The sequence below is a fragment of the Meriones unguiculatus genome, chromosome 8, assembly GCF_030254825.1.
Source record: "Meriones unguiculatus strain TT.TT164.6M chromosome 8, Bangor_MerUng_6.1, whole genome shotgun sequence".
Classification (NCBI taxonomy): domain Eukaryota; kingdom Metazoa; phylum Chordata; class Mammalia; order Rodentia; family Muridae; genus Meriones; species Meriones unguiculatus.
In genome coordinates, this window is record NC_083356.1 from 20,821,211 (window position 1) to 20,847,941 (window position 26,731).

The window sequence follows — 26,731 nt, forward strand, 5'->3', positions numbered from 1 at the left end:
AAAATTTTAGAGCATTTTACGTTTGGGATTTTTAGGCTTCTGTTGCAAGCTGGGCAAGTGAGAGATAAAGTGTTTTCTTGTACATTAGGCCAAGTGAGTGCTTATAGCTGTACACTCGCTTCTAGCTACTGAGCCTTATAAACTTATAGGCCACCCAGCATTTTGACCTCAGCAGTGACTGTAGTTATGGCAACTTCGTTGTTAGGTAAGTGGCTGTTTCTATAGAGACAAGGCTGCAAGCATTAGGCTCGGAAGCCTTAGCAAAAGCTTAGGGGTTTGCAGAGCTCACCAAGAATAAACCACAGCTTGTCACAGTGGTTGCTGGTACCGAAAGCTCATGTACACCAAATGTCAGCTGTGCAGGTAGCCTCAGCATAAACTGACCACTCTGGCCTAGTAAGCAAATGCCAGCTGTGCTGGTCTCAGCAAAGAGAATAGGGCATTAGCAGGCTTGGGTGGCTCCAGGGTACAGGGATTGCGACTTGACCTTGAATTGGGCCTGCCCAGCTCTTCCTAAGCCGACACGGCTGAGGCAGAGATTAGATGGTGGAGAGGAGACTTCCTTCACACAGAACTTCTAGACACCAGAGAGTGGGGCAGTCATTAGCTGCGTATAAGCCACAGGACAGCGGAACTTCAGACAGCACCTGCTTTACAAAGCAGCAAAGTCCTAGGTTTAATTGTTTGTGCTAGACAGATGTAGGTGTTTCAAAGAGAAAATGGAAACTAGGAGGTTTCTAACTGTACCTAGTGTGAGAAAGAAAGGAAGGGTCTGGGCATACCCTGGCAGACCCAGACCTCCTGGTTAACGCCAGGGCACTGAGAGACAAAAGGGCATGCTGAAGAAAGAAAGCTCCTCCCCCAACACTACTGATGCTTCTTTCCCACAGTACAGTATCAATATTTTAATATTAGGATGTAAATCCCTGACTCATGCAGTCAGGGTGAACTGCTTATCTGATTAGTGTGTCTAGAAGAAACTCAACCTGGACTTCCACACTCTGGTCCCTCTGCCGCTCCTTTACCTCACAGATGCCCATTCTGTTCTGTTGCCCACTCTTCTAGAAGGCAGACTAGCGCTGCCATCTCAGTACACCTGTCAGATCTAGAGTTCAGAGTAAGAGGCCTACTTGCCCTCAGATATAAGCCAGCTCTCTAAAGCCAACTGTACTCATAATGGAGGGGAAATGTTAATCCCCACTTGTCTCATTCCTTTGTCCTATGCCTCTGTTAGTTCAGGACTTGGTAGGGAGAGTATTATTTATTGGGTCCTCTTCCCCACAATTGGCACTGGCCGCAAACCTTTATTTTCCAAACTCTTCACTAACCTCGTTTCTCCCCACACACGTCCTTTTCTGCAAGTCACTCAGGTAAACTTCCCTATTCTCGACACATAACATGCTAATACCTCTCTGCACATCCCCTGGTCATGCCTGCTATATTTTGGGTCTTACATGGATCTGAGTGTCCACACAGTAAGAGCATGGTCCCCAGAGACTGACTTGGAAGGTGTTTGGACCTAGAAATCTTTGGGTCTTTAAGAACATGCTCGTGGAGTGGAATGAGGGATGCTGGTCTCTTCCTTCTTTTATTGACACAAGTAACAGTTCTGTTAAGACACGTGCCATTGCCACAACATACTGCCTCACTCAGGAGTCATAGGCTCACACCTCAAAAACCATGCATCAAAACAAATCTTTTTCTTTGTATGTTAATTACCTTATGTGTTTGTATGGTGACACAAAGCTAACATAATACCCAATTAGAACCTCCTTGTATTTATCCACACCCTTTCTTTCCAATATCCATTTAATTTCTAAACTCTTTACTGATTTTCCTTTAGTATACCTACTTAATGTAAATCAGCTGTAACTTGTTTTCCTCTTTGCCCTTTATTTTCACCCAAGTTTTGTTGTTCCTTTGGAATTAATCTTAGAAGTTTTAAATGTGTTTCCGTTAATCAACTGTGATTGTGCACACCTTTGATCCCAGTGCTCGGTAGGCATAGGCAAAGAAACTGTTGTAATTTCCAGGCTAGCCTGGTCTACACAGCTAGTTCCAGGGCACCCAGGGCTACACAGGATGAGACCCTGCCCCCAAAACCAATACCAAAGAAACAAACAAAACAAAGTTATTTTCTTTTCAGTCTTGACAGGCTAGAGGTACAGCTCAAAAGTAAAGTGTGTGCTTCGTTGTCCCTAGTCGCTGGTGTCACCCCCCCAGACCCCAAACACACACCACCCCTAAAATACCTGTACACTGGGCTGGAGAAATGGCTCGTACTTCTCTTGTAGAGAACCTGAGTTTGACTCCCAGTGCAGGAACTGGGTGGCTCACAACCACCTATAGTGAAACTGCAGGCAATTCTACACCTCTGGCTTCTGAGGGCACCTATACTCACACGCACGTGCCCACACACTGGCACACACGTACCCTTCATTAAAAATAAATCTTTAGAAAAAACTATCTGCAAACTTTGATGACAATCTTGCTTCAGGATGTGGCTTAAGGACCATTTTTAAGGATCCATATCAGTTTTACTGTCATTTTGACAAAAAAGAGTAAAACAGGTAATACTTAAGTACACAGTGAACTAAGGGTGCCATTTGAGGACCTACTGAGGGGTGTGTGAGGGGTTGGTGCTAAAAAAGTGATAAAAAAGCCGATACCAAAATTCATTGGAAGGGGTAGCCAGAGGTAGTAAAGCTGTCCTGAGCCATGTGTGTTTGTTCGACTGGTTTCCGCAGAACATTCCACCATTGTATCATACATAAACGATGGATAGCCTTGACCTGGCACTGCACTCAGCACTCACAGGACAACTTAGTAACTGTTAATTACCAGATGAGTAGCATCATACACATTCTGTGAGTGTCTTCTAGAAAAATAGCAAAGATGAGCCTGGAAGCAATGGCTCACACCTTTAATCCCAGTATTCCGAAGGCAGAAACAGGCAGACCTCTAAGTTCAAGGCCAGCCTGGTCTGCAGAGTGAGTTTCAGGATAACCTAGGCTACACAGAGATACCCTGTTTCGAAAAACAAAAACAAAACAAACAAAAACAACAAGAAAAGGCAAATATGCTGGAGTTTTGAAAGCCTTCTAGGCTCCAGCCCTTGCTTTTTCCAGCCTTACCCACTGGCTTGCTTTGTTCCAGGCATACTGAACTACTCTTCCTGCTTCACTAATGTGCTAGACTGGTTCAGGCTTCCATGTTTCTGTTAATATTCTTCCCTCTGTCTCTCTCTCCCATGGTGCCACCAAGAAACATGCTACTTATCACTCAAAGGTCAGCTTGTGCAAAGTATTTCCCAATCCATCTCCAGGCAGAGGAGATTGTGTCTTCAGGGGGGTCTGTCTGAATTCTATTATGAATCTTTAACACCTTTCTAGATTTATTTGCTCACAGAGATTGTCTATGTAACAAGGATGTTCCTGAACCCTCGATATCAGATATTAGATGCTGCTAATCTCTGTATTCAGTGTACCTGAAACTGTGTGCCTGAAACCAGGCACACTGGTGTACATCTTTAATCCCAGCACTCAGGAGGCAGAGGCAGACAGATCTCTGAATTCAAGGCTAGCCTGGTTTATAGAGTGGTCCAGGACAACCAGGGCTATACAGAGAAACTCCATCTTGAAAAACAAACAAAGTAAAACACTAGAAAATAACAACAAAACTGTAAACTATTTGACAAGTATTCATTGAGTTTCTATGTAGAAATAACTATATTAACCAACTGAAGTGCTTTTATTTAAAATGAAATATATGGGACTAGAAATAGAGTCTAGCAGTTAAGACCATCCATGTGGTGACTCACAACCAGTTGTAACTAGTTTCAGGAAAACAGATGCCTTCTTCTGGGCCTTGCAGACACAAGGCACACACATGACAGATTTGCACGCAAGACACCCTTACACACAGAATAAAAATCAAGTTTAAATTGTTATTTCCTACCTTGATGTAGCAAGACACCTGCAGATGATGATAACACATTGTACATTTTAAAAAGCTAAATGGATGTTGGGCACAGTGGGGCACACCTGAAATCCCATCACTTGGGGAGGCAGAGGCAGGCAGATCTCTGTGAGTTCACGGCCAACCTGGTGTAAAAAGCAAGTCCAGGACAGCAAGGCTACACAAAGAAACCCTGTCTCAAAACAAACAAAAGCTAAATGAGAGCTGCAGAAACGGCTCAGAGGTGAGGAGTGCACACTGCTCTTGCAGAAGATACAACTTCCCATTCTAACGTGCAAGCTCACAAATACTAAAAACTCCAGCACCTGCCTCAGACCTCTCAGAGTGCCTGCACCCACCTGACATGTCCCTCCCACACGTAATTAAAGATGAAAACGAATCTAAAAAGAAAAAGCTAGAAAGATTTCCATGTTTTCACTATTACAATGAGAACTGTTTGAGCAAACAGGTTGGCTAACCTGACTTAAACATACAATGTGTATGTATATATATATATATATATATATATATATATATATATATATGTCAAAACAGCACACATACCCTCTTAAATGTGTATGGTTTTTCCATTTTTATATATGTTTTAAAATTTCTTCAAAGTTTTTAAGAAGTCTCAAAGAGTTTAAGGACAAATCTGGAGGTGCTAGAAAAACATTAGCATAAAACAATGGATGATCAGTGACAGCAGGGATTTTTCAATTTGGATGAGGAAGATCCTGCAGAGGAACCAGGAGAAAGGACCCCAGGAGAGGTAAAGCGGCAGTGTGTCTCCTCCCTCTTCTAAAGGAAAAAGAAGCAACCAAAACACAAAACCACAAACCACTGTATATCTAGGGTACAAAAAAAGGTCTTTCAGAAAAACAGAGCAAAACTGGTGGTACAGAGCTTATCTAGCATGGGCAAAGCCTTGAATTTGATGCCAGCACCACCAAATAAGAAAAGAGAACGCAAGACTTAAAGAGAGGGATTCTCTACTTTAAAAAAAAAATACAGACTCAATGACTGAAATTAAGTTTTGAAGGGGTCTATAGGCCTCACGATTCCCCCGGAGCAGATTCAGCAGAGACTGTGAAATCTCTTAGAAAGCAAATATGGGCTAGAGCAGTAAGAACTGCCTACTTAAATCTGCAATTGCTTAATCCTAATGACTTCTCACTCTAGGATGAGGTATCAAATATCAGCAGCAACATGAATGCCAGTGCTTTCCGTGAGTGTGTATGTGTGTGGTGTTGGGGACTGAACTCGGGCATTGAGCATTATAAGCAAGCACTCTACAACTGAGCTACATTCCCACTCTGAATAGCAGTGTATTTTACTGGAAACAACTAAAACTATAATACAAAAACTGGTATCATAGCCACAGTCTGCCTTTCTGAACGAATGCAGAAAAACTGGGGCTGCAGAGGTGGCTTAGTAGTAGCAGCATTTGTTGCTCTTACAGAGGTCATACGTTCAGTTCTTAGCATCCACATGGCAGTACTAACTATCTGTAACTCCAGTTCCAGAACATTCGATACTCCCCATAGGCACTACATACATGCACAGACAGGTATATATGCAGGTAAAAACACACATATACATGAAATAAAAATGAATTACCAGATGTGGTAGTGCATGTCTTTAATCTAAGCACTTGAGAGGCAGAGGTAGACGGATCTTTGTGAGTCTGAGGCCAGTCCAGTCTACATAGCTGAGTTCCAGGACAGCCAGGGTTATATAGAGACCTTGTCTCAAAGAGACAACAAAAAAACAAATCTTTTTTCAAAAGAAGTGAAATCCTGAATTATATAATTTCTTATTTAAAAAAATACTTGTTTATTTATTTATCTATATAAGTGTTTGCCTACATGTTCATCTGTGAACCACATGTGTGCCTGGTGCCAGAGGAGATCAGAAGAGGGTGATCAGGTCCTCTTTACCTAGAGTTACAGACAGTTGTGAGCCACTACATGGGTGCAAGGAATTGAAGCCAGGTCCTCTGGAAGAGTAGCCAGTACTCTTCATCAGTGAACCATCTCTCCAGCCCCTACATAATTCTCTCTCGCTCTTTTTTTTTTAAGGGATGTAAGAAAGAAGCCTTCCCATAAACTTTCCTTCTTTTTAAAATGAAGACTCCTGATTTACTGCCGATGATAAACTTACCACTGACAGTATCCTGGGGCAACACAAGCCCGAGACGATCAGTCTAGGTTACATTCAGTGCAAAATGCCAAAACCCTGAAAAGAAAAAAAAGTCACAATGAGCCATACAGACAATGTAAGATGCCTAAAGGAGCATCAGAGTAGGCAGTGTCATCTGAATCCACTCTTTCATTTAGAGTTTATGGACTACTGGCCTAACTCTGCAAACATACTCCTCAAGGATGCATTTAAAGTTAGACGAAATGTGAATAAAATGCATATATGATGCAAGGTGCCAAATACCCATTTACTAAAGGCCAGGTCGTAACAGAGAGTGTGGAGTAAAGGCTTGAGAGGAAGCTCCCTGATGCAGCACTTGCCGAATGTGCAAGGCCATGGAGTCCATCCTAGCAACACATGAAAATGGAATTGCTTCCAAAATGATATTAAAACCTGTATTCAATCTTTACTACTTTCTTTTACAACAAACTGATCTTTTGATTATTATTATTGCGTGCATGGTGTGTCTGAGTCAATGAGTAAAAGCAACATATAGAGGTTAAGAAGACAACTTTCAAACAACATCTCTCTCCTTCCATGTTGATGTGGGTTTCAGATTAAACTATAACCCTTATGTGCTGAGCATCTTACTGACCACAGTATCTCCCCATACGAACCACGACAATGACCAGCATGGCGGTAACCAGCAGCCCCCTAATTGATCTTAAGGCCTTTCCTCTCAACAAGAGGAAAAGTCACGCCTACTACCCGAAACTTTGCCACCTACCTGCAGCTAGGGAGGTCATGGATCTTGGAGGAGAACTTACGACCACCACTTTACTAAACCAGCAATCCCCAACTACGTTCTAAATATCTGTCCTTACACCCACAAGTAAGCATACCTCTCACCCCTCATCAAAGAAACTTCTCTTTGCAACTGATGGAGACCATTATAAAAACCACAACTAATCAAAATACAGAGAACAAGAGAACATGCGACACCCATTCCCAACTGAAATAGCCAGAACACAATTCTTGTAGCTAAGGCTCGGGGATCATTTTGGAAGAGAGACCAGAAAGATTAACTGCTTCTCCTAAAACTTTAGAGAGACTACACCCCTTAGGTCTCATGAACATGGCTGCCTAAACACAGATCATCTGCACAATGACATCAGCAATGGTCATACTAACAGGGAATGGGGAAGGCTTGTGGAGCCTCAACCTAGACCAAGAGCTATGGGCAGCTGGGGAATGCTGAGTAGGAGAAGTGAGCTGCCCTAGGAAGGCCCCACACAATACCAGTGGACAGCCCTGAGAACATACACACATTATATGGACTGAGCAGGTTGTATTTTATGTATTTACAGATACACACAAATAACAATAGTTAAAGACAAAGCCTCCATGAATTTAAGAAAGAACGATGTGGGGGGGATAAATATATAAGAGACTGAGGGAAAAAGAAAAGGAGGGAAATTATACAATTATATTGTAATTTCAAAAAAATAAAGATTATTTTAAAGAGATAATATTTTGCTATGTAGCGCAGGTTGGCTAAGAATTTTAAATCCTCTTGCTTCAGTCTCCCAAGTGCTAAGATTACAGGCATGCTACAATTTACAAATCTTTACTATTTCTTATTTTATTTTGTTCTAGCTACCTCAAAAATACCAAATTGCACTTTCACCACCTGAATGTCTCATAATCACTTCAGACTGAACTTGATCCAAACTTTAACTTCACCCTGCCTAGACTGCTTCTCTGTATTCCCCAAGGCCCTGATCAGATTCTAAGCTCACTTCTCACCTTCGTCAAGCTCCTCACACAAGCCTAACATTAAGTGCCAGCACTAACCCGTTCAAAATTTGCAGCTCAGATCCACCCATAATTCATTTTCACTGACATTACCATGTCTCCTTCAAAGGTTCTGTTCCACACTTGCTCCTTCCTAATCCACTGCCAAATAATGGCTGCCATAATCTCTTCAGTATAGTTCATTACCAGCAGCTAGTAAGTACATATGTGAGTTTATTTTCTGACGACAAGTCTCTCGCCTGCTTGGGATGCACCTACTGTGTGTAGAGACAGCAAAACAAGTGCCAGTCCAGGCTGTGAGAAAACTGTCTCTGTCTGGAAGTACCCACTTTGTTTCACAACCGACCTGTGCTCTGTGAGAGGGCACGCCTTTCTCTGTGGCTGTGCACTGTACGGGATAGCTTCAGGTCCCCAGTACGTCACAATAACTGAAGTGGTACTTTACTGAATGACCGTATCTGCCATCACCTCTGTTCACAGCACCTAACACTGTTCCAATCAATGTACCAGTAGTGTTGCAAACAGAATTAGGACTGTCTCAATTATTCCCTCATCCTCCTCCTGCAACACATTGTTACAACAACCTCAAAAGCATGTGTGACCTTTGTGTATGTTGTGGCTTAAGTACCGAGTAAGTACCCACTGCCTTCAGTGCAGATTTAAAAAAGAACTCTGCAGGCCCATTCTCCTCCACTGTGCATTCAGACTCGAACCTGGTCTCTTCGTCCACCACAGCTGCTCTAATTTCTGCTGAAGGCCCTCAGCTGATTCCCTTCTATTCCTCAACCTCTGGTGTCCTCTTCAGGAACTTTCCTGGTCTCTCCACTGAGATATACCATGTTATACTGGTAATGTACATGGGTCTGTCTTCCATACACAACATGAGCTCCCTGAGAGCAAAAATTAAGACTTACACATTTTTTAATTTGGTAAGATGTCCAACAAATATGCTGAAGTGAACCCCAACTGCATCACAGGAACTTAACACATAATGCTGGCAGTTCCCCATTAAATGGCCGTGGGCAAAGTTAAAGGAGCTCGCTGCACCTTCGAGACTGATCTGGGCCTCCTGGAAGACTCGGGGCTATGCAACTGCATGTGATGAGAGAATGGTCAGATTCTTCAGTTTGTCACCAGCCTCCGATTCTCAAGAGAACGGTCTAATCTTAGTGCTCTATTCTGATTAGTTTCTCCTTAGACTGAACCATGACTTGTCTCCAGAGCTATCATCAGTCCAAACTCTACACCAAAAATGTCATAATGTGGCTCATTATTACATATGCTCTTGACAGACAACTTTAGGTGGAGACAGTCATCAACAAGGTCCTCTGCCTGCTTCTTTGTCATCTTGGACACACACTGACCTTTAGGGAGGACAAAAAGACACTATGGCAGAGGACAGAGGAGCCAGGGAAACTAGGTAATTTTCCAGGTGCATTCTTTTCCTTATAAGGGACAGGGTATCTTTGCACTCCTGTACTCAGGTGACTGTGCCAACTCTGAGATTACCCGTGTACTCTACCATGCCTGGCTTCCAGGTATTCTCAAACTGGGTTTCTCAAAAAAGCTTCTTTACTCACTCTGTCTCAAGTGTATGACTATCTAAAATAAGCATAAATACTGATTCTAAAAACAAAAGCTTAAGTTATCTGCAGCAGTATGTTCCTTCTAAGAGATGAACACCAGAACATGCCTTCAAACAACTACTCTGAAATGCTCAGGAGTACTTGAATCCTACCGCCTGGTCATGCACGGTCACGATGGCAAGCTACCAGCCACCGCAGTGCCCTCTACTCTCCTAAGGAGGGACCAGAGTAAACGAGGGACTTACAAATTAGATTCCGAAGACCTCGGACTCAGCCAGCCCCGGGTCTTGCTACTGAAATAGACTACAGTCAAGTATTTAACTAAACTCACACGATATAATTACAGCTAAGTGTTTCCTAGAGAATGTGGCAAGCTGAAAGGCATATATATTCAACAAATGACACTTACTTTTCTAGTATCACCTCTGATGTGACAGGGTTTTAATTTTCAAGCTTAGCTATTCAGTGTGATTCAATTTAATTCTCATTTAAAAAATTCAAGCAACACAGAGAAAGCCCTTGATCACTCCGTCTCTTCCTTTAGCATGCTCCTCAGCGCTGTCACCAGCATGTATCTAGTGCAGTCTTGGAACACAGACTATTAAGGAATACTCTACTCTCCATCACTGTAAAATCAAAGCAAACAAAAAGCACCCAAATAAAACCACCAAAACAACAAAAGAAAACACTACACGTTTTTGTAACAACATATTTTATTGGTTTATTTTTTGTGACAAGGTTTCACATAACCCAGGTTGGCTTCAACTCCACAGGAGAGAAGGACTTTGAATTTCTGATCCTTCTGCTTCTACCTCTCAGGTGTTGGAGCTTGAACTCAGGATTTCATTTTTTCTTTCTTTTTTTTTTTTTCCCAAAACAGGGCTTTTCTATGTAGCTCTGGCTGTTCTGGGAAGCTCTGGCTGTTCTGGGACTTGTTCTGTAGACCATGCTGGCCTTGAACTCTGCCTGCCTCTGCCTCCCAAGTGCTGGGATTAAAGTGGTGTGCCACCACCTTCCAGATGAACCCAGGACTTTGTGCATAATAGGCAAGCACTCTACCAACTGAGCTACATCTGAAACCCCTTATTTTTGTGGGATTTTCTTTTGGGGGGGTAGGAATTTATGAGACAAGATCTTCCTATGTAACCCAGGCTAGCTTCAAATAGCTTGCTTCATCCTCTCAATTACTAGAATCATAAAAATCAAACACTTTAACTGAGACACAAATGAACACTGAAAACCATGATAGCTTAGGCTGATGGCAACTGGCTATCAAGAGGTCCACAGGTAGTACCTTAAGTAAAGCTGTACATCAAAGGGAAGTACACAGAACGGCAGCAGGGAGGCTGGAAAGGTCTTTCCAGGCCAGTTCTGTGAGGGGGCAGCTGGCTCAAATAGAAAAAAAGTTACCTGCTGAGTCAAGTTTCCCAAGTAATAGCGGAAGCCTAGCAGCACAGGTGCGAGCAGGCCTGCAGGCGGGAGTGTTGTTTAGCCACCCAAACACAGGGTCTGCTTTGCCCAAAGCTTGGAATGCTAGCTTCACAGACCAATTTAGCTCAGTGTTTTAGAAATTCTGTAAAAATGTTCAGGTCTACCCATTCCTAAACACATATCCCTTTAATTATAAAATCTATGCTGGTGTCCCTCTTTTTTCTGTTAATCATACTTGCTGGAAAAAAAAAATTTCTTTTAATTTGATTGAGGAGCTCACTATATAATCTAGGCTGGCCTTGAACTCGTGATCTTCCTGCCTCAGCTTCCTGATACAAATGTGTACTGCTATGGCCAGCTCTGAAAAGGCAGCTTGTAGTTGTAGTTTCAATGGCCCTATCTTTTTTCACAAACATATCTACTAACTCTGTGCTGATGAACCCCCCAAACTCCAGTGCTGACCTTTCTTACCAACCTCCAGAACCAGATGCATTACTGCCTATGCCAACTGCCTATGCCCATGCCACAGGTCCCTAAAACTCACTGCAGTTAAAACTCAGACAGCCTGTCCCCAACGTGTGTTCTCCCTCTACCTCATCTTAAATGCCGTTATCCCAATCAAATCAGAAATCTGGTGACATTATCAGCTCCTTCCTAGCACCAAACTCTACCGATTCTAATCTCCAACATTCCAGTGTTTTTGTTTGTTTGTTTTCCTTACCTGTGTCTGCTGCTACTGACTTTTGACTTCTTCTGTTTTTACCAGATTTACTCCTTTTTAAAATTTGGTTTTCTTATTTTTCATACCTACCTTTCTACCTCCAACATTAGAATGATACTTAAAAAGTATAAAATCTTGACTAAATCTTGACTAAGAAGATATAATTTCCACACCATGCTACAGCAAATCCAGTACCTGCTCACCTCTCAGCTTCATCTTACAGAGCTACCTTGTATTCCGTTTCCCTGTGCCTTTGTGCAAGCTACTTCCTCTCAGAAGCACCCACAGGCCAAACGTCTCAGCTTGCAGACAGAGGCAAGTTAGGCAATCTTGTCTGTGAAGTCGCTGACACCATCTCATCTCATAGGCCATTTGGATGTGTCTGTCTTAGTACCTGTGTGGGCACTGTTCCCTAGGCTTCTGTATGTGTGAACCACGAGGCTAGACACTTCCTGAAGGCGTGCTCTGTGCGGTAGTTTGAATAAGAAATGGCCCAGAGGCTCATGTATTTGAATGCTTCGTCATCAGGGAGTGACACCACTAGACAGGATTAGGATTAGGAGGATGGGCTTTGAGGTTTCAAAGGACCAAGCCAGGTCCAGTGTAGGTTTTGCCTGCTACCTGCAGATCTGGATGCAGAGCTCTCAGCTACTTTACCAGCACCGTGTCTGTCTGTGTACCATCAAGCTCCTTGCTGTGATGATAATGGGCTAAGCCTCTGAGACTGTAGGCAAGCCCCAACTAATGCTCTCTTTTATAAGTGCTGCTTTGGTCATGGTTATACTTTACAGCAAAAGAACAATAACTAATATAGTCTGCATCAGGGGAGTCATTTAATACTTGATCAGTATTATTAAGTACAATGTCAGCCCAAGTGACATTCTCAATACATTCTTGTGGGATAAGCACACATTTTTAGGAAAAAAACGAAGTCAACTCAATACAATACTCTGAGCTTACTCATATAAGGATTCTCCTCAGTCATCTCTTTAAAAAAAAAAAAACAACAACTATAGTTCACCAGGGCAGCATGCTGTCCCCATGATACTTACAGTAGTAAAGAAAGCCTTGGGACTGGTTTGGCAGGAGCCTTAGAACTTGCTATGCAGATCAAGCTATACAGACTCACGGAGATTCACCTGCCTCTGCCTTCCATACCTGGCTGTAAAACTAACTTTAAAGTGTCAGTTTTACTCATCTGTCTGGGAAATCAGGAAAGGCCGCCTGGTGTAGAGGGCAGTCTAAGGCAGGAATGATGACAAAGCCAGGCATGCCACCTTGGGCTACTAAGCCAGGCTGTTCAGCTGTTATATCCTCCAGCCTGCCTCCAGGACAGGTGGTCTTACCCAGAAAATAAGACTGCCTTCTGAAGACCTAAACGTAAGTAGCGAGGTCCTTTTGGAAGTAGGGCAGCGCTGGGAGGGAATGTAAGGACTACAATAAGGACAGCAGCCACTCGACTAAGCAGCTCTTCAGAACGTTCGTGATGCACAGCATACTGCGCCATCAAGCTTTCAGGGCAAAGGCATGAAGCAGGGCTTCAATGTAGCTGCTGATCACGTAAGAATGTTTTATTTCATTTATTTGTCATGCCTATTTTGGGGGTGTGTATGTATGTGTATGTGTGTGCGCGCGCATGTGTGCTGGCGATGGAACCTAGGACTTTGTTCAGGACCATTAAGCACTCTGCAAACTGAGCTACATCATGCTCCCTTTGTTTTTGTTTTGTTTTGTTTTGTTTTGTTTTGTTTTTTGAGAGGCAGGTCTTGCCCAGCTCAGGGTGCCCTTTAACTCAGGGTGATCCTCCTGCCTCAGCTTCTGGAGTACTTGGATTACAGGTTTATGCCACCATGCCCAACTGTTGAAAAGTTCTTTAAATGATCTAAACCCTTTTGCCTCAAGGTTGCTTTTGGTCGTGGTAATTAGCTTAGTAACAGGAAATCCTGAGACAGTAAGCAAGGGGCAATCCGTGGACCACACTCTGAGAGCCATGTAAAAGGCAGTAAGTTTAATCTAAGGGAGGGCTGAGCACGAAGGAAGTGTGTGGCCAGTGGTACAGCCTAACATCTAAGGGCAGCTTGACAAAGCTAACTTGGTCCCTGGAAAATCTCACAGCCTAAGAATGCCAGGGCAAGGCAGGGTCACACTGACAGCAGGATGGGCCAGCGAGAGTCTCTGGCACGGCAGCCCCTCGGCCCCCACTGCTCTGGACATCGTTCTCTGAAGGCCGTGGCAGCATTTCCTCTCTAGAGTCTGCCTGTTCTGCTGCTAGAAGCTGCAGCCTTGCCACAGCTTCCTGCCGCTGTTCACTAACTGCAGGACCCTCTCCCTGCTGCAGCCTCAGAGTTTTCAGACATCCCTTGGTCTGACTGCCTTCAAAAGCAAATTTAACAGCAGCCACGTAGCCAGTTTTCCTTGCCAACGATCATGTGAGTTTGCTATTCTGTCCCTGTGCGCTTTGAGCACTGTGGAACAGTTCCTGGAGCATCATATGTCGCTGATCTAGTCGTCATCAACTGAAAACATTTCCTTATATTCTGTGGTACAAACTAAAAGCATTCTGGATGTAGTTTGCATCCAGTCCATCCCTGGCCGAAAGAAAGGTTTAAATTCCAGATAAAGGGGGGTTGGACATGGACATGGTTAAACTGCTGTAACTGTCATTTCATGTTTGGGAGTACATACTTCCATTTCCGTCATGATTAGAGTTCTGGAATTATTCCGCATAACTACAGTTGTGTTCTGTTGATGTAGCGAGTTCTCTGCTAACAGAATTTTAAACAAAGGAGGAGTTCTGAAGAACCAGAAGCCACTTTTGGTCTCTTAAATGGAAAAGTAATATATATAGAAATAGAAACTGGCATCAATCTACAAAATACAGTTCTCCAGGCCCTTAAAATGTCTTTAATCAACATATTCAGTGAGGTTCCTTAACAAGACATTATTTTTGATGGGAGAGGGGATATGCTGCAGGGTGAGCCCAGGGCCTTGCACAAGAACAGATCATTTTTTAAGTCAAAATGAAACCAAAACTTCAAAAGATATTTCTGATAGTGGAATGTAAACTGGATGATTCAGACCAACTGCCCTACTAAGGACAGCCAGAAAATCTGGATAAAGCATAAAAGGCCCTAAACTTAGAGAAGCACTAATAAATCACTCAAGAATTACCAAATATAGAAGCCAGTTCCAGAAGCTGGAGATAGACCAGTCATTAAGAGGTCACACTGCTCTTGCAGAGAACCTGAGTTCTGTTCCAGCACCCACATCAGGTGGCTCACGGTAGTCTGTAACTCCAGCTCCAAGGGATCCAACACTCCTCTGGATTCCATGAGCACATGCACTCAAAGCACACACACACAGACACACACACACACACACACACATACACATAATTTAAAAGTAGTGATAAAAATAAATCTTTTTAAAAACCAATTCCAGATAAGTTACGTACTTAAATATGAAATATAAACAGCTTTCAGAAGGATTATAGAACAAAGCTTTTTACATTTAGAGACAGGAAAGGAATTTTCAAAACAGGACATAAAAGGTACCAGTTATTAAAAACAGATATGGGCTAGAAAGATCAGTTGTAATGGGGGTGTGGCTTATCTAACATGCATGAAGCTCTGGCATCAAAGGGAAATTAAAAAGGTAAGATAAAATAAAGCTTATTACTGTCTTTGTAGTAAACTGATGTGATTTTTGTCCTCTGACACTCTCAGCTGTGACTATCCCAAATATTCCCAACAGCAGAACAGTAAACACACTATGCAGTGTTCACACCACGGACACCCACACAGCTTGGACTTAAAGCAAAGGCCACACAACAGCATGAGGGAGTCTTGAAAGCACAGTGACTAGAGAAAGGATTGCATAGCATATGGCTCCACGCGTTCAAATCCAATCACAAGTGTTTGTTTAGAGGTACATGTGTAATTTAAGTAGAAAGGAAAATAAAACAACAACAAAATAGTTAACCTGAAGGAAGGGCAGAGACTATGACTAACAAAGGTTACAAAGGGGCTGCTGAGTTACCACGATGTCAAAAAAAAAAAAAGTGATTATTTTAAAGTAATTCACTAAATCATATGTTTGCATCTTATACACTTGGGGGGGGTGCTGGGGATTAACCTAGTACCCCCAGCATGCCATGGAAGCCTCTGCCACTCAGCCACTCCATGTCCTTTTGCACGTTTCTGATTGTGTGATATACTTTACAATGAAAAAAATATTCAAAGCAAAACAAAACTTACTTCTTGAAGTCTGAGACATAGAGATGACAAGCTTAAGGACTGCTTGGGCAACTTTGGTGAGACTGCCTCAAAACAGAAACAAACAAATGAAGGATAAATGGCATGCGTGATAAAACTCTACAAATGAAATCACAGAACCTAAATTCTCCAGCTGGCTGAGCTCTTCCTTCAGGTGCCCCTTTGCCACTCACATTTTTCATAACTAATCTGTGACACTCCCAACCATGTGCTTTCTTCAATTTCAGTGATGCTAGAAAACCATAGAGGCCTAGCAATGATGCTCCTGCCAATGCCTTTCCTACTGGAAATCTTTGCGCTAGGAACTAAGTCAGACTGCCTTGTCCAAATTCCAGATCTGCCATTTTCTAGCTATGTGACTACAGTAAAGGGCACCTGGAAAAGGAAGCAGGAGGATCTCTGAGTTCAAAGCCACGTTGGTCAAGTGTCAGAATGGGTAGAGGCCTATGCAGAGAAATCCTGTCTTGAAAAAATAAAATAATAAGAAGAAAACAAGATAAAAGTATTACCTGTCTCAAGGAGTATAAGTGATGGTTAAACAGGCAAATGTAAGTAAAGCCCTTGAACTGTACCCGGGTAGATACTGTGGAACCTGATCCTCCAAGCTTAACAGCCACTGCCGGAGACCCTCAGTAGGGAGTCCAAGCTACCAGTTTATGTGCCCTGATGCCAACTGTATGTACTTCTGCCCCAGTGTACCTGGTCTTGAGAGATGTCAGCATATAGCAGGTTGAAGGTTAGCTAAGAAAGGGCTCCATCGACGCAACTACAGGGAAGTTGTCACCCTTGCTGGGGTGAGACTCTCTGGTGACGGAGCTGTTCTGGAAAGACATCCACGTTCTCATAAGCAATCCCATAAACTAGCTTGTTCACTAAGCTAGACTTAGAATATTTTGTTTTTCTAAGACAGTCTCACTATGTGGCTCATTATGTGTCCAGTTTCAAAGAATCCAAAGCCCTCTGGGGGTACCGCACAAACAAAATGCACAGACATACATGCAGGAGAGAAACAATTCATAACAATAAGTAAAATCTTAGAAAATTGTTTTGGGTTTTTCGAGACAGGGTTTCTTTGTGAAGCTCTGGCTGTCCTGGAACTAGCTCTGTTGCCCAGGCTGGTCTCAAACTCACAGAGATCTACCTGCCTCTGCCTCCCAAGTGCTGGGGTTAAAGGTGCACACCACCACTAACTGGCTGTCAAAAATTTTTTTAGAAAGAATATAATCTAAAATTTCTATCTGACGTGGTTTAAAATAAGACATTCAATTTTTTGGTTAAAAGTGTCTTACCATGAAAATTTCTAATTTTTACTTTTAGATATTTCTTATTTGCCTAATTAGTGATTTATATGTTAAGCAAATCCTTATATCCATTAAAGTTCACAGCAACATTATTTATGACAGCTAAGAAATACAATCAATCTAAAAGTCCACCAACTGGTAAAAGGACAAATATTGAGCAGGAAGCAAGTTACTATTGACATACAACACATTTCCTCAAAAATATGCTGAGTAGGGCTGGAGAAATGCCTCAGAGGTTAAGAGCACTGCCTCTTCTTCCAAAGGTCCTGAGTTCAATTCCCAGCAACCACACAGTAGCTCATCAACCATCTAGATCTGTTGCCCTCTTCTGGCATGCAGGCACGCTACTGTATAAATAGTAAATAAACAAATCTTTAAAAAAATATGCTGAGTAAAAGTAGGCTTTGAATATTACATATCATATAATCAGAACATGAACTAGAAGTTTCTCGAGGCAGGGCATAAGAACAAGGATTAACAACTATAAGACTGGGGGGTAGAGAGATGGCTCAGAGATTAAGAGCACTGACTGCTCTTCCAGAGGTCCTGAGTTCAATTCCCAGCAACCACATAGTACCTCACAACCATCTATACTGGGATCTGATGCCCTCTTCTGTCATGCAGGCACACATGCAAATAGAGCACACACAAGTAAAGTAAAATAAATAAATCTTAAAAAAAAAAAAAAACAAAAAAACAACTATAGGACAAAAGAGATCATTTTGGGGCAACAAAAAAGTTCTAAAGTTGTGATGAATACACAACTGGGTAAGTTCACTAAAAACAAAGATGGGTTCATTGTTCATATGCTTTCTTTTGTTTTTAAGAGTCTTGCTATGTAGTTGTGGTTGAGCTTGGTACTCAATGCCTTGGTGCATACCCCAGGCTGCCTTAAACCCATGGCAGTTCTGTCTCTGCCTCCCACATGTTAGGATCATAGGTTTGTACCATGATTCCCAACTCATAAAAACGTTATTTTCAGGGTTGTTCATGTGGGAGGGTGTGCACATATAAAGGCCAGAGATCAGCCATGAGTGTCATTGTTCAGGAGCTTCTACCTTGTAGTTTTGGATACAGGGTCTCTCACTGGGAGGTGGGCCTCATTAAGCTAGGATTGCTGGCCTGAGAGCCACTTGGATCCATGTGAGCCTTCCCAGCTCTGGGATTACAAGTAGTCGGATCACACTTGGTTAGTTTGAGTCGGAGGATTGCATTCACTTAGTTCCTTATGCTTTAGTGGAAAGTACTTTACCAAATGAATTTTCTAAACTTTTTACTTTTACACCAAAATGGGTGAATGTTACAGTATATAAATTACATCTTAATGAAGTGCCTTTTAAAAATTGCAAATAAGATATTCTTTCAAAGCAACCTATAAATTTGATGTCCTTAAGATCTCACCTACACATAAGGATAAAGTATAACAAGAACTCAGTTTTTAAAATAAGTTAAAATGATATATATTAAATACCTTAACAATCCCAAACTTCAGCTGAAAATGTAACTTAATGGTAAAGCATATATCCTGAGGGTTCAATCCCCAGCACCAAGAGAAAATAAAAATAAATAACCCAAAATAGGAACTTCCTTCCCCCTATCCATTTTCCAGTCTTGGAGCAATGAACAATCAGGTTGATAAACAGGCTTTCATCGTCATTTATTTCATCCCACCTGTATAAACATACACTCTGGCTTCATCTTTATAGTTACAAAGGCAAGAGTGGGAAAAGTTTTTAAAAGATATGATTTCAAATACATGTCACATAATGGCCCCTATCTTGGGTTTTTCCCAAACAGCAAGCATAAGAAAAAGATAAATGCAGGAGTGAAGAGATGGCTCAGCAGTTAAGAACCCTAGTTGTTTTTTCCACAAGTCCTGGGTTTGATCCCCGGCACTCACATGGAGGCTGACAACCATCTGTAACTCTAGTCCCCAAGGATCTGGTGCACTCTGCTCTCTGTGGACACCATGGATACAGCTATACATGCAATCAAAACACACACATACAAAATAAAAATTTCAATAAAAAGAAAAAGGTAAATGAGGAAGCATGATGTATAACAAGATAAAAAAAAAAAAAAACACACCATAAGCAGGATTTTAAAATATGGCCCAAGATAATCCTTAGAAAGTGTCTTTCACACAAATGTACTACTTCAGTTAGATTCTATAAGTTCTACAATACCATCAAATTGATCTGCACAACTGGAATTGTTAAACTAGGTACTGCTTGAAGCAGGTCACCAGGCAAGTCATCCAAGTATTTGGTAATACAGAGACTGACTTAAAAGTCATGTCCCTATGAGGTTTGACTTGGACAAAACAAGAGAAACTACACTGGTTGTTGGTATCAATTGCAATTGTATTTTATGCAAACAAATTTCATTTTAGATTTATTCCTCAAAGCAGAAACAGCTTACACTTTAGAAAAGTGTAATCTCACTCCTTTTATGTTTAGAGAATACCTGGCTTGTTTCCTGCCTTTGGACTGCTCATTTACTGTTGAGCTGTCAAAAGCCCACCAGAATTCACTCTGTCTCCCCCTGTCTGTCTGTCTCTGTCTCTCTCAAGTGTCTCAAGTCCTTTGGCTTAGCTCCTTTCTTCCTCCCTCTACTCTCAACATCACATTCCAAATTTGGAGGTTGGTATGAAAGGAAATGGGGGAAAGAAGGCAAACTAGAGACCACCGGAGCAGCAGGAGGGGAATGGCAAAGACTCACTTTGGAAGAGTGGCTGTTAAGGTGGTCCTAGATGTGTGGCAAGGGCATCAGCTGGGATACTGGCAGACAGATCAAACCCTCAGTGCTTACCAAGATCCACTGACCCAGAAGCTCTGTTCTGATTAACAGGCTCCTCAGGAGATTTTATAATAGGTTTGAGAATTGGTGGTTTATCTGGTAGAAGAAGAAATGAACCAAGATAAGAGAACTTGGATACACACTGAGAATTTCTGCTGAAACCCCACCACCACCACCTAGCACTAATCCACTTGATTAATGAAAAACTCTCCTCTAAAATCCTACACTCAAAAAATAATTGTTTTCAGTTATCAGACCCCATACATTGCTTAGCCTGAATCTTCTCCCAGTCTCTACCTAATATGGTACAAATCTTGTTATTTCACTGTTGGAGCTCTGGTCAGTCAAGAAGAAAGGAAATTGTGATTAGAAGGCGTTTCAGCAACCCAGATGTCCCTCAGTGGAGGAACGGATACAGAAATTGTGGTACATTTACACAATGGAATACTACTCAGCAATTAAAAAAAAAAAAAAAAAAAAAAAGGAAATCATGGAATTTGCAGGCAAATGGTGGAACCTAGAAAAGATCATCCTGAGTGAAGTATCCCAGAAGCAGAAAGACACACATGGTATATACTCACTTATAAGTGGATAAAAGACCTATAAGATAAGACAGCATAAACATAATAAAATCTGTAGACCTAAAGAAGCTAAACAAGAAGGAGGACCCAGGGTAAGAAGATCAATCCTTACTTAGAAAGACAAATAGGATGAACATTGGAAGTAGGAGAAAATGAGAAGCAGGATAGGAGCTTACCATAAAGGGCCTCTGAAAGACTCTACATAGCAGTGTATCAAAGCAGATGCTGAGACTCATAAACAAACTTTGGGCAGAGTAGAGGAAATCATATGAAAGACAAGAGTGTTAGTAAGACCTGGAGAGAACAGGAGCTCCACAAGGACCAAATATATCTGGGCACAGGGGCTTATCTGAGACTGATTCTCCAACCAGGGACCATGCATGGTTATAACCTAGAACCCCTGCTTGGATGTAGCCCAGGTGAGCTCAGTATCCAAGAGGCTTCCCTAGTAAGGAGAACAGAGACTGTCTCTGACATGAACTCTATGGCTAGCTCCTTGACCTCTCCAGCCCCCCATGGGAGGAGCAGCCTAGCTAGGCCACAGAGGAGGGCATTGTAGCCAGTTCTGGTAAGACCTGATAAGTTAGGGTCAGGTGGAAGAGAAGGAGGACCTCCCCTATAAGTGAACTTAGAGGGGGACAAGGAGGAGATGAGGGAGGGAGGGTGAGATTGGGAGGGAATGAGGAGGGGGCTACAGCTGGGACACAAAGTAAACAAACTGTAATTAATATAAAAAATAATAAAAAGAAGGTGTTTCAGGGCTGGGGTTGTAGTTGAATGTGTCTAGCCCAGCATGTGTGGGTTCAACCCCAATACCATACAGCCCCTAAAAAAAAAAAACATGAAAAACATATTAAGGGTGCTTTAAACTATTAGAGAGAAGATGGATTTTTCAACAAATGGTACGGAATAAAACTGGTTGGTTATAATGTGACTTGAGAATGGGAGGATGTATTCCTATTTCGCATATTTTATTCCATATAAGAAAATAAAATTCTTGGAAAAGTTAACATTTTACCAGTTTTAGTGGTATGTCTGAAATCCCAGAACCTGCAAGGCCAAAGAGAACTGTAGTTCAAGGCTAGCTTGGGCTACAGAATGAGACTGGGTCTCAAAAAACAACAAAAACCCAAGGAAAAAAAAAGATCAGAAGGAAGCTGGACATGGTGGAACATGCCTATAATCCTAATACTTGAGAGCTGAGGCAAGAAGATGATGAGTGAGAGGTCTGCCGATGCTACACAAGATACTATCTCAAACGAACAATAATAATAAAAAAAGCTACCACAAAAGGACTAAGAAATTGTGGTGAAAAGTAATGTTATAAACTAACTTGGAGAATTTCTTCCCAAAAGCATGATCATTTCTCTCCAAAGGCGTAAGAGAAAAACCTGCCTCAGCAGTATAAGAACCTGAGTCAGATACCCAGAACCCAGGTCAAAATACCTGGGACAGTGGCACACACCTGTTCCCTCACCTCAATGCTGGAAAGCAGAGACAACAGGATTCCTGGGGCCAGTGGCCAGCCAGTCCAGCCCAGTCAGTGAGCTTAGGACAGCAAGAGACCTCATCTCAAAGGAGGTGAACCATATTTCACAACACCTGAGATTGTTCTCTGGTCTCCATATATATACTCAAATACATGCAAATACATACCTGTGCACACACATACCTGTGTGCGCGCACACACACACACACACACACACACACACACTCACTCACTTTTTAAAAAGATGGACTGGCAAAGTTATGGAGACAGAGACACTATCATATACTGATAATGAGAAAGAATGTTGCAGACCAAGACTTGGAAGGGGGGGGTGTTTGTTTGTTCTGTTTTTGAGTCAGGGTCTTGTGTAGCCCAGGCTAGCCTCAAACTTGTTATGTAGTTAAAGCTGACTTGAATTCTTGATCCTCCTGCCTCTACCCACTAAGCACTGGAGTACAGGCATACATTACTATGCCCTATAAGTTTTTGTTTTGAATATTTTTTCTATCTCTCTGTCTCTGCCTGTCTGTGTCTCTGTGCCCGTCCATCTGTCCTTCCGTGTGTGTGTGTGTGTGTGTGTGTGTGTGTGTGTGCTAAAGCCAGAAGAAGCCAGAAGAGGGCCCTGGATCTTCTAGAGCTGGAGTTACAGGCAGTCCTGAGCCACCTAACACGGGTGCTTGGAACTGAACTTGGGTCCTCCGCAGGAGCAGTGGCTGCTTTTTAAGCACTGAGCCATTCCTTCAGCACTGAACATAGTTTTTATCAGGTGTCTTTAGAACTGGGTTGGAGCTTAGGTGGTATCATGGAAGAAATTCTCAGCAGGCCCCTAAATTCTCTCATCTTGGTACATTGTCTTCCACTGCTTTCCTAGACCACAATTATGATAACATCTACCAAAGCTACACACTTACTCTTGAGGCTGGAGATGGTTCAGTGGTTAAGAACATTTTCTGGTATTCTTGAGGGCCTGGGTACAATTCCCAGCACCTACCTGCTGGCTCATAATTGTCTCTAACTCCAGTTTCATGGTATCTGATACCCTCTTCTGGCCTACTCAGGAACCATGTATAAACATGGTGATACATGGAGACAAAACACTTACACACATAAAATAAAAATTAAAAAATTAATCTTGTCATGTTTATACGTTTCTAAGATAAGTCAGCTCATCAAAATATAAGTACTTATGTTTTGATTTGAGAGAGGTACAAGGGGGATACTTGAGATACATGAGATACAAGACCCAATTTGTAATATTTGTTTTAATTTTCATTTCCCCATCAAAGGGGAATGTCTGGTACTCACAGAAGGTACTCTGGAAATGTCTGCTAAATAAAAGAAGCATGTGTACACACGACAAATGGCCACAGAGAAAACTGGTACTTGCAGATACTTTCTACTGAATTAAGACTTGAATGGTAACACTGTGCTCAGTCAGAACCTTTCACAACCTTTCTTATGAACAGGTATGGCCACAAGTCACAGCTTCAGCAGGTGACACATTTGACAAGCACATTTGAAAGTGAGGTGGTACTGAGAGTGAAGAAGAAAAATGGCCTTTCCACCATCAAGAGATGCAGGCCGAAGGATGAATGACAGGAACAGGGGCAGCAACAAGCTAGAGTTTCTGCATCTGACTCTACTACTTGTGTCTCAGTTTTCTTATGTGCAAGAGAAAATAAATCTCAATTTGGCTAAAACAAAGTTATATTTTTATTATAAAATGTCTAATTTATTCCTTCTTGATAAAAGCACACAGAAGGGGGGGTGAGGCTGCTATAATAAGCCAAAGACCATTTCCTTTTCACCAATGACAAGTGGTAATGACTTCTGGAGTATACAACATCATTAACTGACAACACTCTAGCTAGCAGCTCAGAAACAATTTAAGATGTTCTAACCAAATCAAAATGTTTGGGAAGACTGTTTATGCTTATACACTCCAACACATATTCCAGTATCATCAGCAATAAGACCAACTAAAACAGATCAACATCCATGATCACATAAAGTTAGCAAAAATTTCTTAACTACTGGAAGTGGTAATCAAAACTGAGTGAAAACGAAACAGAAACGCTTCAGAAGGCACCTGCAAAAGGCAGCTATTCTGACTGCATATTAAACTTCCGTCTTGTCGACTGTGCTCCGTGTTTACCATCTGGCTTTGCATGAGCTGCTCTCTAATGTGGTATTTTGCTTATTTTTTTCCATTTTTTTAATGTATGTGTGGGTACAAATAGGGAGAAGCTGGAGGTCAACATTTTGTGTCTTTCCTCTATCGCTCTCCACCATATCTTCTGAGGCAATGTCTCTCACTGACCCTTGACCAACTTAACCAGACTGACCAGATAGCGATGCTCTCCAGAAATGCATGCAAGCACCGATGTTCCAGATGCACACAGCCACAGCTGTCTTCTGCTGGGGCACTCGGGATCTGAACCGGGGTCCTCTAGCTCGAGCAGCAAGTGCTTTACCCCCGGCTGCCACTGGTGTGGTGCTGTAAAGAACAACTTTAAATGTTTAAGTAACAGCAACTGGGAAATTTAACCCAGTAAAAAGAAGTGTAGTTTGCGTTTACTACAAAAGAATGAAAGCAAAGCAGTTGTTGAATCCCCCTTTTTACCTCCAAACATAGTCTGCTGTTTGGCTCTTCTCGATTACTCCCTCAAGTACCCCTCAAAAACAACTTTGTAATTGCCGCGATGCTGGCTAATCATGCCTTGGCCCCACTTTCCCCTCTCTTTATTTAACTTTTTCTTAAACTTGTATTTCACAGTTAATCAAATAAGCATTCCCATGAAGAAACTTTCAATTCTCATTCCCCTCAAATGCCACAGTTGTGGCCTTAGCCAGGAAGGGTTACTTCTCTTCTCTTTAATGCTGAGCGCAATGCTATGCCACATCCCCAGCCCACAATCTCAGACTTAGGGAACAGTTTCTCCATGCCAAGGGCGGTGATGAGCACTCAATCCAGCATGTTTGCCATACAATTTACTACACAACTCAGTGTTTGCTCTACACTCAAGGTGATTAAAATGACACTCAATCTTAATTTGCAGTCTTACCAGATTTCTCTAGCAAGTTGGCTTTCCAATTCCTCTTCTCGCAAAAGGCTATTTCTTATCCCTCCCCCTTTCTATACCACACCACCCTCCTAGGTCTTTCACTAATATTCTTGATCCCTCACAGAGAACTAAAAAGTCACAACACAACTAGTGGCCTGTCTTCTACTCCTGACCAGTTCTGTAACCCAAAAACGTATCCACCCCCACATCTTATCCATACCACAATAAAGGGGACACTCCTCCTCCTGAAGAACACTCCTGGCCATAAACTCCAATTTTGCAACCAGCCATCACTCACTCTGTCTTAGAACATTCTCCCTCACAACTCTTGAAGCTCAAGAATGTCTCCCCTAGACAGGCATGGTATCGCATACCTGTAATCCAAGCAGTAGGGAGGTAGATGCAGGACTGAGAGGTTGAGGTCAGACTAGGCTACAAAGTTAGATCCTGTCAAGAAAAGGCGGAAGGGGGAGGGTATCGAGGGAAAAAGAAAGGAAGAAGAGTGCTATCTACAAAAGAAAGGAGTGAATATGAATTAGTGAGAGTGTCTACTTGGGAGAAAATTCTTTGGCCCTTTCTCACCCTGTATCACCCTCAGCTAAAACTCTATTCCTCTGCTCGCTTCACAGCCAGACTGTTAAGTGTCAGAAGTCGGCTGCTAGCTGCACTTTCTCACCTCCCATGCACACTCTGTTCAGTGCACTCCAGCAAGAATTGCCTCCATCTAGAGCAACATCCAGGCAGCCAAGCCAATGCCCTCCTCTAGTAGCATCACACTCTGTGAATTGTTCCCCATTCTTTAAATGATCACTCTTTATTTCATTCAATCAGAAAGTACCAACAGCAGCTCTGCCAGGCGTTGTTCCAGCACTGGCTGGGATGCAGTGGCTTCTATAATCCTTCATTCTCCCGATTCAGCCTCATGGTTTTTAAACTTTATTTCTCTTTTCTCTTTCACTTTCCTCTGACCTTATGCCTAAACCTTTTTTTTTCCCCCTGGGACAGGATTTTTCTGTGTAGCCGTGGCTGTCCTGGATTCACTCTGCAGACCAGGCTGGCCTCAAACTCACAGAGATCCGCCTGCCTCTGCCTCCCTGAGTGCTGGGATTATAGGTGTGTGCCACTGCACCCGGCTCTAAACTTTTAACAGTAATTCAGAACTCAGTACCAAGCCCGCTTTTACTACTTCCTCATTAAACACACCGTCCACTCCTGTGGCTTAATTATTGGGCTTTCTCCACAGTGAAAACTTTCATACTTGTATCAGCAGCTGGGAACTTGGACTCCAGTCTCATGTTCAGTTATTTGCTGGACACTTGTACAAGGTGCCTCAGAGCAGCTCAGACTTCACATGATCAAATTTTAACTGATTTTCCCACCCAAAACCAACTCTCTGCTTTATTAATCTCAGTAATAATATATAGCTTTTCAAGCCAGAAATCTTATTGGGTTTGAGACAGGGTCTTCTATTACATAAACTGGTCTCAAATCCACTATAATCAAGGATGACCCTGAATCCTGATCATCTTGCCTTCACTGAGTGCTAGGATCAGGGCACACACACCACACA

At 42.3% G+C, this 26,731-nt stretch overlaps 1 protein-coding gene across 4 annotated transcripts in view; it reads right to left on the reverse strand.

The window, feature by feature from the left end:
• Tnrc6b (trinucleotide repeat containing adaptor 6B) overlaps positions 1–26,731 on the reverse strand; it is a 231,665-nt gene that overhangs the window by 182,923 nt on the left and 22,011 nt on the right. For all 4 annotated transcript variants that reach the window (XM_060389007.1, XM_060389005.1, XM_060389009.1 and 1 more), the window contains exon 2: positions 6,121–6,195. The gene's annotated coding sequence lies outside the window, so the exon portion shown is untranslated. The remainder of the gene's footprint in view (positions 1–6,120; positions 6,196–26,731) is intronic.